We start from the raw sequence: 12,050 nt of genomic DNA on the forward strand, positions 1-12,050 counted from the left end.
ATAAACACAAACCCTGTATTTTAAGTTTACATGTAAACAACTCTGTAGAATCATAGCAAAATTTCTCTGTCAAGCAATGAGTATACAATGTGCAATTTGGTAATCAATTATTCAGATGACTGCTCTTTCATTTTCCATTGTCTACATCTTTTGTACATTTGATCTGGCATTAGAATAGCTGGACCAAGGCTTATTTAATCACTTAACCAGCATTAATAATAATCTCTCCACATATAATTCTGTTTTATCTGCAAGCCGTTTTCCTCTTACATGTAATATCATTTCTCCTTTGGTATAATGTGGTTAAAGGTAATGAGAATAGAAACAAGGACAAACATCAGTTTTTAAAAATAATTTTAGTGTCCCAATTTCCTAAGCATATTGAATGGAATGTCACATCTCATTATACAATTAATATGCTGTACAATGACAATTTACAACATTTACTTCAGAATTACTTCAGAAATTGCATTTCTCAGTAACTGCAATAATCCCGTGATATCCAACTCAAGTAAACATTTGAGTCTACCCAGTCTCAAAGAGACATGTGTAATTTAAAACCAAGATATTTTACGAGGAAAAGGAGTCTGAGTGGTACCGTTTAGTCATTCAAATTACAAGCCATCAAAAGATAAATTGGGACTCTAGCTATTAAAGATAAGGAATGGTAATTGGAAGCAAGAAAGAAACATACATTTCTTTATAACTATCAGTGTTAAATCAGTAGAGAAATGATAAATGGTCTCCAGTTTGAGGAAGATAATAAGCTTTATAAAACACCACCTGAATCATCATTTTGCAATAGTTACAGCAAAACACCACTTTAAGCATCTTGCTTGTCATGGGTACTAAGTCTGCTTTCAATATCAGATAGACTACTACCGGCTGTAGCAGAGACCAATTGGAGATATATCCTTCCCTAAAAGTTCAGTTGTTACTGTGTTATTTCATGCAATCCTTGGGCTTTGAATACATTTAAATAGCTGGGAATGTAGTTAAAGGAGAATAAGTGATCCCATTAGCAGTCACAGTTAGTATTTTGTTGTATTGTAAATACACAGTTTTCATTTCTCAGTTTAGTAACATGTATATTCAACCAATATTTCTAGAGTGTGAAGTTATGGCAAGGAAGGATCTGTAGTAAAGACACTGTCCCTAAGTTAACAGGTGGTTCCTCCACTAGGGAAATATTCCTGACATAGTCTTCTCAGCTCTAGGCTTATCTCAGCACCCTCTACATCCCCCATGTTACCTGTGATGATTAATATCATGTTTTGAATACCATTTTGATTAAAATTGTTTACCTGAGTCCTCCACTAGATTGAGAATTCTGTGAGGATCGAGACTGCTTTTTATCTCTGAGTTCCTGGAGCCTGGTGTGGTGCATGACCCTACCAGTCCCTACCCTATTTGTTGAGTGAAAGATAGAAGCAGATTTTTTTTTAAAAAGTGTATGATGCTCTAACTGTATTCCTCATACACCTGCTGGTCTATAAAAGATGTTACCCAATCTCATTGAGATAAATATAATAATCTGGAGCATTTTGGAACATTCATCACTAATTGACAGGCAATTTTTTGTTGAATCTAATAATTTAAATTTTTGCCTTACAGATACTGCTTTTTATCATTATATCTCTAGTTATTCACTTTTTTATGTTTTTAAAGTATCAATTGATGGCTGATTAGAAATATATTTGAAAAAATAAAACATCCGTCATTGCTGGAATTTGAGAAAAATGATGTAGATTATTTATATGCACCATGCCTAAGTTCCATAAAGCTCCATATGCCAGAAGAGTTATGTTAATGCTAATTTAAAATCAAATATCACAGGAAGGGGTATATGTAAAGGGTGAATCTAGGATAAAGTCTTGAAAAATGAGAAACAATCTAATTTCAACAATGTGAAATAACAATTACATTAAATTTAAAAAACGATTATGAGACAAGCTGAGAATGCATAGTAGAGCCCCCTCTCTCCTGCAGACTGAACACATGCTTGCTATTTTCCTTCCTGACACAGGGCTTCAGGTAGTTACTGCTGAGTCACTGACATTTGAATAGGAAATGGCATCTATTCATCATTTGAAAATTCGAAGTGGAGGGAAACTAAGAGTATGTTAGTCTCAGGGCTATTAACATGGGGGTTCAGAAAATTCTTTGTTGTGCAGGCTATCATGTTGATTATAAAATGTTTAGCATCCAGTAATTGCCATTTGCAATCCTTATCCTCTCCCTCCACAACCCTGAATTTGTAACAATTAAAAATGCCTTCAGACATTACAGAACTTCTAAATAGCTGAAAGCACCCCACATGAGAACTATTAACTGATGAAAATTTGAGGCATGAGGGACTTTTGGAAAAGAGCATTGGAACTATAAGATCAGTACTATGGTTTACACTTACTCTTTTCATTTTGATGTCTGAAACACACAAGAGCCTGGCACAGTAGAAAATTCACAGACCTGGAAAACAATGGGCTTGGATTCTCACTAGTCAGAATTCACTTTGTGACTGAGGTTCAACATCTTTAGTTCTGACATTGCTGGACCATGCAAGTATGTTAGAGTTCTGAGATTTCATGTTTTCTTTGTCAAGAACCAGTGTCTTACTTTTAAAACACTCGTAATATTTATAACAGTGCATTAAGTTATCCTTAGACTAATGATATTCTGTGAAGAAATATGACCTTCTTAAATGGTACTTTCCTAATTTTTAATATAGTTTCATTTAGAAGACCAGAAAAATAACCTAGATGTTATTGGTTTTATATCATATTATAGTAAACAAGTATGTTTATAGGTTGTAATAAAAAGTTATTATTTATATAGGCATTTAATCTAAATTCTGGTGTCTCTTGGGCCAATTTACTAAAAGATAGCAGCAATAATACTGGTAATATTCCTTTTTAGAATAGATATTATATGGCTCCAGGATTTTATAACCAGAAAAATGTCTCAAGAACACTTCTGGTTTATTCATTAAATTGAATTTACTCAATTGCAACTAAAGCTGAAAATTGGTGTTTCTGGGCCATTTTGTTGCCTTCTAAATTGTCAAAGCAAAACCAAATGACATTTCTATAATATTTCCTTTACTATTAACAGAGGATCATTAAAATTTCAAATTTTATCTGAAAAAGTGTTTTAAAAAATAATGCTCATAAATTATTATGTATTATTAATTAAATTAATACATTATTTATTATACATATTAATACATATTAATAAATTAAAATGTATAAATCTTTAAAAACTAATAATTTCTTTATATTGACTGCCGGCACATTTATACATGGAGGCTACATAATTTTGATTCACAATAGGCTGACTTAAGTAGTTCTCTCTTTCCATCATAACATTTTGAGCTTGAATTCTGGGAGAAGAGGTTAAACACTCCTACCCTTGTCCACATCACACGTCACTCACGTACAAGCGCACACAAAGACACATGGGTGCTTCTATTTATAACCAAAATGAAAAGGGTTTTAAGCCACTACCACCATCCCATTGATCCACTGATAGATATCACACTGCATGGGGTCAGGAGGAAGAGGGTCTCTGTGAAGCACCACACCAAAGAGGTTGAAGTTATTTTCCCAAATAAAGCATACTCTGCTTCGAGGACTGACCGTCAGAGAGCAGCTACGGTTTTATTGCACCTAGATGCTTGTCAATATTAGGAAATGAAAAAATAGCCAGAGATGTTAGAAAGGAAACAGACTTGACAAAAACAAGTTTAAACGTGCAGAGACTAGGATTTTTTGTTTGTTTGTTTGTTTGAGCATTCCCTGAGAAGAATAAGAAATTAGCATCCTTTAACTTCTCACTCACACACCATCCCAGAGATCTACTTTGTTAATGGCATCAGGAACCTGATGAACTAAGGCCAACAGACTGGTCACGCAGTGATGTTCAATGTGCATGCATCTTCTAGTTTTACTTCATACCAGAAGGAGACAATGGAAAGAGTGTCAGATGCCCCCAGCTCTTCAAGTAGACTTATTAGAGGAGCCCTTGACAGGACACAACCTATTAAAGCCATCAGGAGACAGAAAATGTCTGGCTTCATTTCAAAAGTAGTTTCAGGATACTTGTCCTTCCAGCAGACAGCAGGGAGTCTGAACAGAATTGGACTTACAAATTCTAAGAGCTCTGGGGTGTTATGGGGTAAAGGAAACTGCTAACAGACTGGAATTTCTGTTGGTGAAGTGAGAGTGGCTCAGAGTCATTGTAATTTGTTAGTCTGATAGAAACATAACAGCTGTTTTATCCATAGACGAAGGAACTTTAGAGGTCTCTACTTAAGTGTAGAGGGGAGTATTATCAATACCGTGTTCCTCTAATCTAGCCCAAATAAAAGAAAACATACTAAAGAAGCTACAGTGTTCTTTAACTTTAAAAGTATAAAATCTACTAAGCTCTTAATAACTATCTGTGAGAATGAAAACATGGATGAGTTGACCATGGTCCTTGTAGCAGTCCCATTGCACAGCAGTTTTTCTGGGCCATTTTCTACTGTTTTGGCACATATAGTCCTCCTACAGGAGTCCGTAAACTGCTAACTCTAGTCATCTTACACTCTCAGGCCAACTGCTGAGTTAGCATCCAGCACTACTGTGCTTCCTTCACATTAAAGTACAGAGGGCACATTGAAGCTCTTGTCTCTACACAGACTAGTCAATCCTAACTCCTAATATTTACTGAGTATTTTATACTTTGAAATGACTTTAGTAAATGCAGGTCATGCAGTCACAATTACTGCATCACAGTGAGTCACATTGTTCACTGTGCATTTTATAATATATGAAGGGAAGGGATGACAATGGGCTCTGTCAGAAAGTGGATGGACCTTGGAGCCAGAGGGCCCTACTTTCCCAACCTACTAGGTGAAATAGCTTAGAACGTTAGTAACTGTCTCTAAATGTTGGATTGCTCATCCATAAAATGAAATCAAGAAACACAACTTCTGGGGCACCTGGGTATCTCATTTGGATGAGTGTCCAACTCTTCATTTCAGCTTAGGTCATGATCTCATCTTTGATGGGATCGAGCCCTGTGACAGGCTTGGCACTGACAGTAAAGGTCCTCCTAAGGATCCTCTCCCTCCCCTACTCACATGCACTCTCTCTCTCTCTCTCAAAATAAATAAATAAACATTATAAAAAAGAAACATAACTTCCAAAGTTTTTAAAGATTAAATAAAAACACTTATGACAACCCAACCAGCATACTCTCTGATGCTTACATGGTAGTTGGTAGCATTTTCATCATGTGCTAGCAAAACCTGTAGCGGAGTGAGTGGATTTGGGAAGGTCAACAGTTAGAAAATACCATACACAAAATTAGTTCCCACACTGAAGAATGCTACTGTGTTTTGGCATTGGATTTATTTGAATCTAGTCTCACTACAGAAGAGGATATATTTTATGCTAGCCACCGTGAGTTACTGTTCCACTTATTTTCTACTTAATATTCATAGTAACCATTGTGAAATAATCATGATGATAGGTTCCATATTATAGATGGACTAAATATAGTTTATAGAAGTTGAGTAATTTCCTAAAGGTCACTCCAGTGGTAAGAAAAAAAACACAAAAATTAACCCATATCTTCATTGTTTCTCCTTTACAGTTATTCTTCCCACCAGGGCTTAAAATCAAAGAATATTTAATTTTTAAAAATTTTTTAATGTTTATTCATTTTTGAGAGACAGAGAGTGCAAGTGGGGTTGGGACAAAGAGAGAGGAAGACACGAAATCTGAAGCAGGCTCCAGGCTCTGAGCTAGCTGTCAGCACAGAGCCTGATACGGGGCTCAAACCCAGTAACTGTGAGATCATGACCTGAGCTGAAGTTGGATGCTTAACTGACAGAGCCCCTCAGGAGCCCCCTAGTCCCAACATAATTGAATGAAATCTAAAAACAGAGAACCAGAAAAAATCTTTTGAAATATACTTTTGCTGCTTGACTTTTTGTTGTTGCTGTTTATGAAGGTCACTGAAGGGGAGGCCAGGACACCTCCATTCGAAGGTATATAATGTCCTGGGAGGCTGTAGGATTCTGAAGGTAGCAGAAACAATATTGGGAAGGAAGGAAATCAATGAAGAGTCAGATTGAGTTATTACAAACTAAAACCAATAAAAAGCCCCTGGACTCCAAGCATATATGACAAAACAATTCAATAATTCATTGTAAAAGTAAAAATATATGTCATTGCTGGAGCTCCTGTAATTTCCTCAGATTAGAGAGGTTAACAGTATATGCACCATTGTTAAATGTTTAACTCTGAGGAGATACCAATTTATTTCATGCTCTTGTCAACTAAGCTTTTGTCATTATACCCTTGCTATATTCTCTAAATTGATAGTGCTTTAAAAATGTGTATTTTCAGAGGCTGCTCTCTAATCTACAGAAGAATTTGAGTTTAAGGGCACCTTTTTGGAAGAAGCTTTATCTTAATGACCCTTTGGTTAAACCCATTGAGAATATCTTATTTTTCTGTTCAGTTTCTCAGGGGCTGTGAAAAAAATGAATGCTGTTACTGGAACTTATTTTTTATTATTTTTTTCTACATTTAAGAGACAATTATATGAGCTGTTTCTGTTGATCCTCTAACCCACGATATAAAACTCCATATAGAAGGGTATTGTGAATGAGGCTAAGTCTATTTTCTAATTGTAGATTTGTTCCATTAGAATTAAATCCTTTGGACATTAGGAAGAATCATTTATTCATAAGCTATGGCTTCTATGCAGAGAATGGACTAGAAACTATAATTTGGTTCTACATTTCTGTCATTTAAATAACACCTCCCAGTCAATATTAAGTGTTTATACATATTGTTAAAAATGTACTTTCTGTCTACCTCCCTATGTTAACTTCTTTTTATCTGAAGGAGAAAATCCCATTAATTTGTATTATGTTGTGCAAAGAGTTGTTCGATATCCCCTCATTCAAAGGAAATATTAATTATGCATTTAATTCAGATAGAAAATCATTATTTTTGAATAAATATTTTATAACACTTTTAGATTTTAAAAAATTTGCAAAGACTGTACAGAGTTCCCATATACACCACCTCCAGTTTATCCTACTGTTAAAGCCTGATAGTAGCAGCATGGTACATTTGTTATAGTTAATGAACCAATATTGATAAATTTTAATTAACACAAGTCCATACTGGATAAATATTTCCTTAATTTTTAATGTGATAAATTTTATCTTGTCCTTGAACTGATCCAGGTTATTACATGATATTTCATAAGCACTTGTTGGCTGAGATAGCTTCTTAACCTTCTCTTGTTTTTGATGATCTGGACAGTTTGTGAAATATTGGTCAGATATTTGGTAGAATGTCCCTATACTGGAATTTGTCTCATGGCCTTTTCTCAGGATTAAACTGAGTTTATGGATTTCTGGGACGAAGAGCACAGAGGTAACATGATGTTTTCATAATAGCATATTAACATAATGTTACTGTTAATACTGATCCTGGTCACCTGACTGAGGTAGTTTTGTCAAGTTTCTCCATTAAAAGTTACCCTTTTCCCCTTCCTTCTCATATTAAAACTTTTGGAAGAAAAAGGAAGAAAAAGGAAGAGGGAAAGGAAGAAAAAGGAAGAAAAGTCAAGAGGGAAAGCAAAAACAAATAAATCCAACCCCCTCCCCCAAATAAAACAAAAAATCAAGGACTAGAGCAATTTTAAGCCTCTGACACAACAACCACAAACATTAAACATAGCCCAATTCCTGCCCAGATTGGTATAGACCTACAAAATCATTTACCTCAGTTACTGTTACATGATTAAGCATATCTTCCTTTAAAGAAAAAACTAAAAGACCTGTCAAAAGGCAAACACAAATAACAAAATAAAACAAAAGAACAACAAAGAAACAGTCTGAAGAGACAAAGAACCACACTCTGATATGACAAAGATATTAAACTTATAAGAAAGAGAATTTAAAATAATATGATTAATAAAATTAAGAGCCCTAATAGGAAAAGTAGGCAATATAAAAGAACAGGTGGAAAATATGTTCACACAAAAACCTGCATGTGAATGTTTTTTAACAGCTTTATTCATAATCACCAAAAACTGGAAGCAAACAAAATATCACTTAATAAGTGAATAGGTTCAATTCTGGGTTCTCTATTTGATTCCATTGGTCTATGTGTCTGTTTTTGTGCCAATACCATACTTTCTTGATGATTACAGCTTCGTAGTAGAGGCTAAAGTCTGGGATTGTGATGCCTTCCGATTTGGTTCTCCTTTTCAACATTACTTTGGCTATTCAGGGTCTTCTGTGGTTCCATACAAACTTTCGGTTTCTTTGTTCTAGCTTTGAGAAGAATGCTGGTGCTATTTTGATTGGGATTGCATTGAATGTGTAGATTGCTTTGGGCAGTATTGACATTTTAACAGTATTTATTCTTGCAATCCATGAGCAAGGAATGTTGTTCCATTTCTTTGTGAATGCATAAAGCTGTGGTTTATATATATAATGGAATACTACTTGCCAATGAGAAAAAATGAAATCCTGCCATTTGCAGCCACAAGGATGGAACTGGAGGGTATTATGTTAAGTGAAATAAGTCAGTCAGAGAAAGACACATATATGTTTTCACTCCTATGTGGAACTTCAGAAATGTAAAAGAAGACCATGGGGGAAGGGAAGGGGAAAAAATAGTTACAGAGAGGGAGGGAGGCAAACCATAAGAGACTCTTAAATACAGAAAACAAACTGAGGGTTGATTTGGGGGGGGGAGGTGAGGAGAGGGGAAAATAGGTGATGGGTATCAAGGAGAGCACTTACTGGGATGAGCACTGGGTGTTGTATGTAAGTGGTAAATCATAGGAATCTACCTCCAAAACCAACAGCACACTGTATATGCTGTATGTTAGCCAACTTGACAATAAATTATTTAAAATATAAAATAAATAGTGCTGCCATAAATATTTAAAAAACTAAGTGGACAGATAAGCAAACAGTGGTTCATTCATGCAATGGAATATTATACATCAATAAGAAAAAGTGCTCTCAAGCCACAACAAGGCATAGATAAACCTTAGTTACATAATGCTAAGTGAAAGAAGTCAGTCTGGAAAGGCTGCATACTATATGATTCCAATTATATGACATTGGAAAAGGCATTCCTCTTAGGTGAGACAAGAGTGGGCTAGACTATGAGGAATGACCTTTCTCCCTGTGGCATAAGCTCCAGTAAAGTGTCTTTCATGGAAATTAAGCCTTTGTTATGGAGAAGTATTGGTTTATTTCCCAATGATTAGTCTTCACCTTTCCCTGTCACAGCTACTATATGATCTTTCTCAGATCTCCCCAGGAGAACCTTGTGGGGTTCCTGGAGATAAAGCTCAGGAAAGTGTGGTGGCCTTTCTACATTGTGCCCCCCCCCAAAAAAAAAAGTGCCCCTTTGAGATGCCTGGATGGCTTAGTTGGTTGAGTGTCCAACTCTTGATTTCGGTTTGGGTCATGGTCCTAAGGTCATGGGATCAAGCCCTGCATGGGGCTTGGAGCCTGCTTAAGATTCTCTCTCTCTTCCTCTCTAAAATTAAATTAAATTAAAAAAATGTAAAGTGCTCCTTTCACAAGTCTACACGCACCTCCAGAAATTCAAGATGATTAATTATGTGTTCTCACCTGTGGCTCCATTCTGCATTTCCAGATCTTGCTGTGACTCCTCTGGATGTGTCTGTCTCTTTGGACTTAGGGATTGCAATTGGCTTCACAATCTGAGTGCCACAGTAGCTTCAAGGAAATTGTTGATTTTCAGTTCAGGTTTTTGGGGTTGTAAGAAAAGCTATCACAACTTCCAAACTCTTTTCATGTCAGAGCTGAAGCTAATCATTATGATTTTTTAAAGTACATAATGCCAAATTCAAGAGGAAACAAGATGCCATTTTAATTTTTATTTTTATTTTATTATGTTTTGAAAAATTTTTAATTTTTATTTATTTTGAGAGAGAGAGAGAGAGAGAGAGACAGAGCGCATAAGCAGGGGAGGGACAAAGAGAGAAGGAGACACAGAATTGGAAGCAGACTCCAGGCTCTGAGCTGTCAGCCCAGAGCCTGTCGTAGGGCTTAAACCCATGAGCGAGATCATGACCTGAGCCAAAGTCAGATACTCAACCAATGAGCCACACAGGCAACCCGAAGATGCCATTTTTAGGGAAGCTATTTCACACATTAGTTTTATCTTTTTTAATTTTTTGTTCATATGATACAATGCAGGTTCCATAAATTCCAATAGGTAATGAATAAGTAAGTTAGTATGAGAACTTCATACTAAAATTTCAGTTAAGTTAGGGGAGATTTGGGTTATTGGAAGCTTTATGAATAATTATGAAAGCAGTGCCCATCTGAATATTTTTATTCATGGAAAAAATACTGTTTGACAACTATTTATTGTTCTAATTCAGATGATTGTGAATAGACAGGTAATAATCCTACTCACAGGTAATGATCATGTCACTATGACAGCGAGAAAAGCAAGACCAACCCCGCATCCTGACATTGCTGTGAGGCATAGTTAAAACTGTTATATTGCCAGATAGAAATGCTTTTTATTTCATCATTTTTTTTCTTTTCTAAGCACAGAGCTTCACAACATTGCTTAAGAAAATACAGAATGTGGGGCACCTGGGTGGCTCAGTCAGTTAAATGACTGACTTAGGCTCAGGTCATGATCTCAGAGTTCGTGGGTTCGAGCCCCGTGTTGGACTCTGTGCTGACAGCTTAGAGCCTGGAGCCTGCTGCAGATTCTGTATTTTCCTCTCTCTTTGCCACTCCCATGCTCATGCTCTGTCTTGCTCTGTCTCTCAGTAATAAATAAACGTTAAAAAATATTATTTAAAAAAGATAATATGGAATGCTTCATGAATTTGTGCACCATCTTTGTTCAGGGGCCAAGCTCATCTTCTCTGTATCAGTCTAGTATTACTATACGAGCTACCGAAGTGAGCGCAGGTGGACATGCTTTTTAAAAAATGCTTTTTGTTTTGCTTTTTTGAATAAAGAAGAGGAGATACTTGTGTAAATTATGTATTAACCTCCCGGTGGCCTTGGAAAGTGAGGATATTTCCTTAATATTTCAAAAAGCCTGCCAAATAAAAATTTCAAAAGCAATGGCTAAAATCATAGTTCCTGAACTGTGTAAGGTGCCCCTCTTGGGGCACCTGGGTGGTAGAGCTGGTTAGGCATCAGACTTCAGCTTAGGTCATTCTCTCACTGTTTGTGAGTTCAAGCCTGATATCGGGCTCTGTGCTGCCAGCTTGGAGCCTGGACCCTGCTTCAGATTCTGTGTCTCCCTCTCTCCTTCTGCCCCTCCCTCTTAGCACTCTTTCTGTCTCTCTCTCTCTCTCAAAAATAAATATTAATTTTTTAAAAAAAAGAATCCCCAAGATACTACAATGAACTCTCAGAAATGCTTTGAGTATTTTGTTTTTGAGAAAAATCACTGATTCTTGACAACTATCATGTATCAACTACTACCTAAAGTTAATTTTATCATAAGATCATGCTACATAAGTTTTGATTAAGTCATATCTTTGCAGTTTCTTGCAGTTGCATATGTAAAGCAAGTACAACTAGCAGCATAAAATAGGATATTAGTAGTCTTTTCTAATCTGCTTCCAAGTTTTAAGAATATGTGCATTGCCCAACATGCACACATATTCCACAAGCATGAAATTGTGGTTATTCTGGAATAAAATAAATGTTTTCCTTTAATTAATGTGTGGTTCTTGTTTTATACAGCTACTAAGTTTTTGGACATATGTACTCAGTTTGGATGTAACTAGTTTAACGTATGAAATTCTTAGGGATTTCTTTAGGTCTTCGGATAATGTGTAATATTTACTGAAACTCTAAGAATACCAGAAACCAAAAAAAGTTTGAGACCTCTTAGCTAAAACAAAGTGATGTGGATTTAAAGACAAAATATCAAACAGTGGAGTCAAACACACACACAAAAAAAATAAAAATGGAGATTTTAAAATATAATGTGTTATCTATAATTTTTAACAAT

General features: G+C 35.7%; 1 non-coding gene across 1 annotated transcript; it reads right to left on the bottom strand.

The window, feature by feature from the left end:
- Positions 1-10,881: 10,881 nt before the first annotated feature.
- LOC144226325 (U6 spliceosomal RNA) lies at positions 10,882-10,988 on the bottom strand. Its single transcript, XR_013333615.1, has one exon. It is a non-coding gene; the product is annotated as a U6 spliceosomal RNA (small nuclear RNA).
- Positions 10,989-12,050: the final 1,062 nt, after the last annotated feature.

This window comes from Crocuta crocuta, unplaced genomic scaffold (genome assembly GCF_008692635.1).
Source record: "Crocuta crocuta isolate KB4526 unplaced genomic scaffold, BGI_CrCroc_1.0 scaffold200, whole genome shotgun sequence".
Taxonomy (NCBI): Eukaryota; Metazoa; Chordata; class Mammalia; order Carnivora; family Hyaenidae; genus Crocuta; species Crocuta crocuta.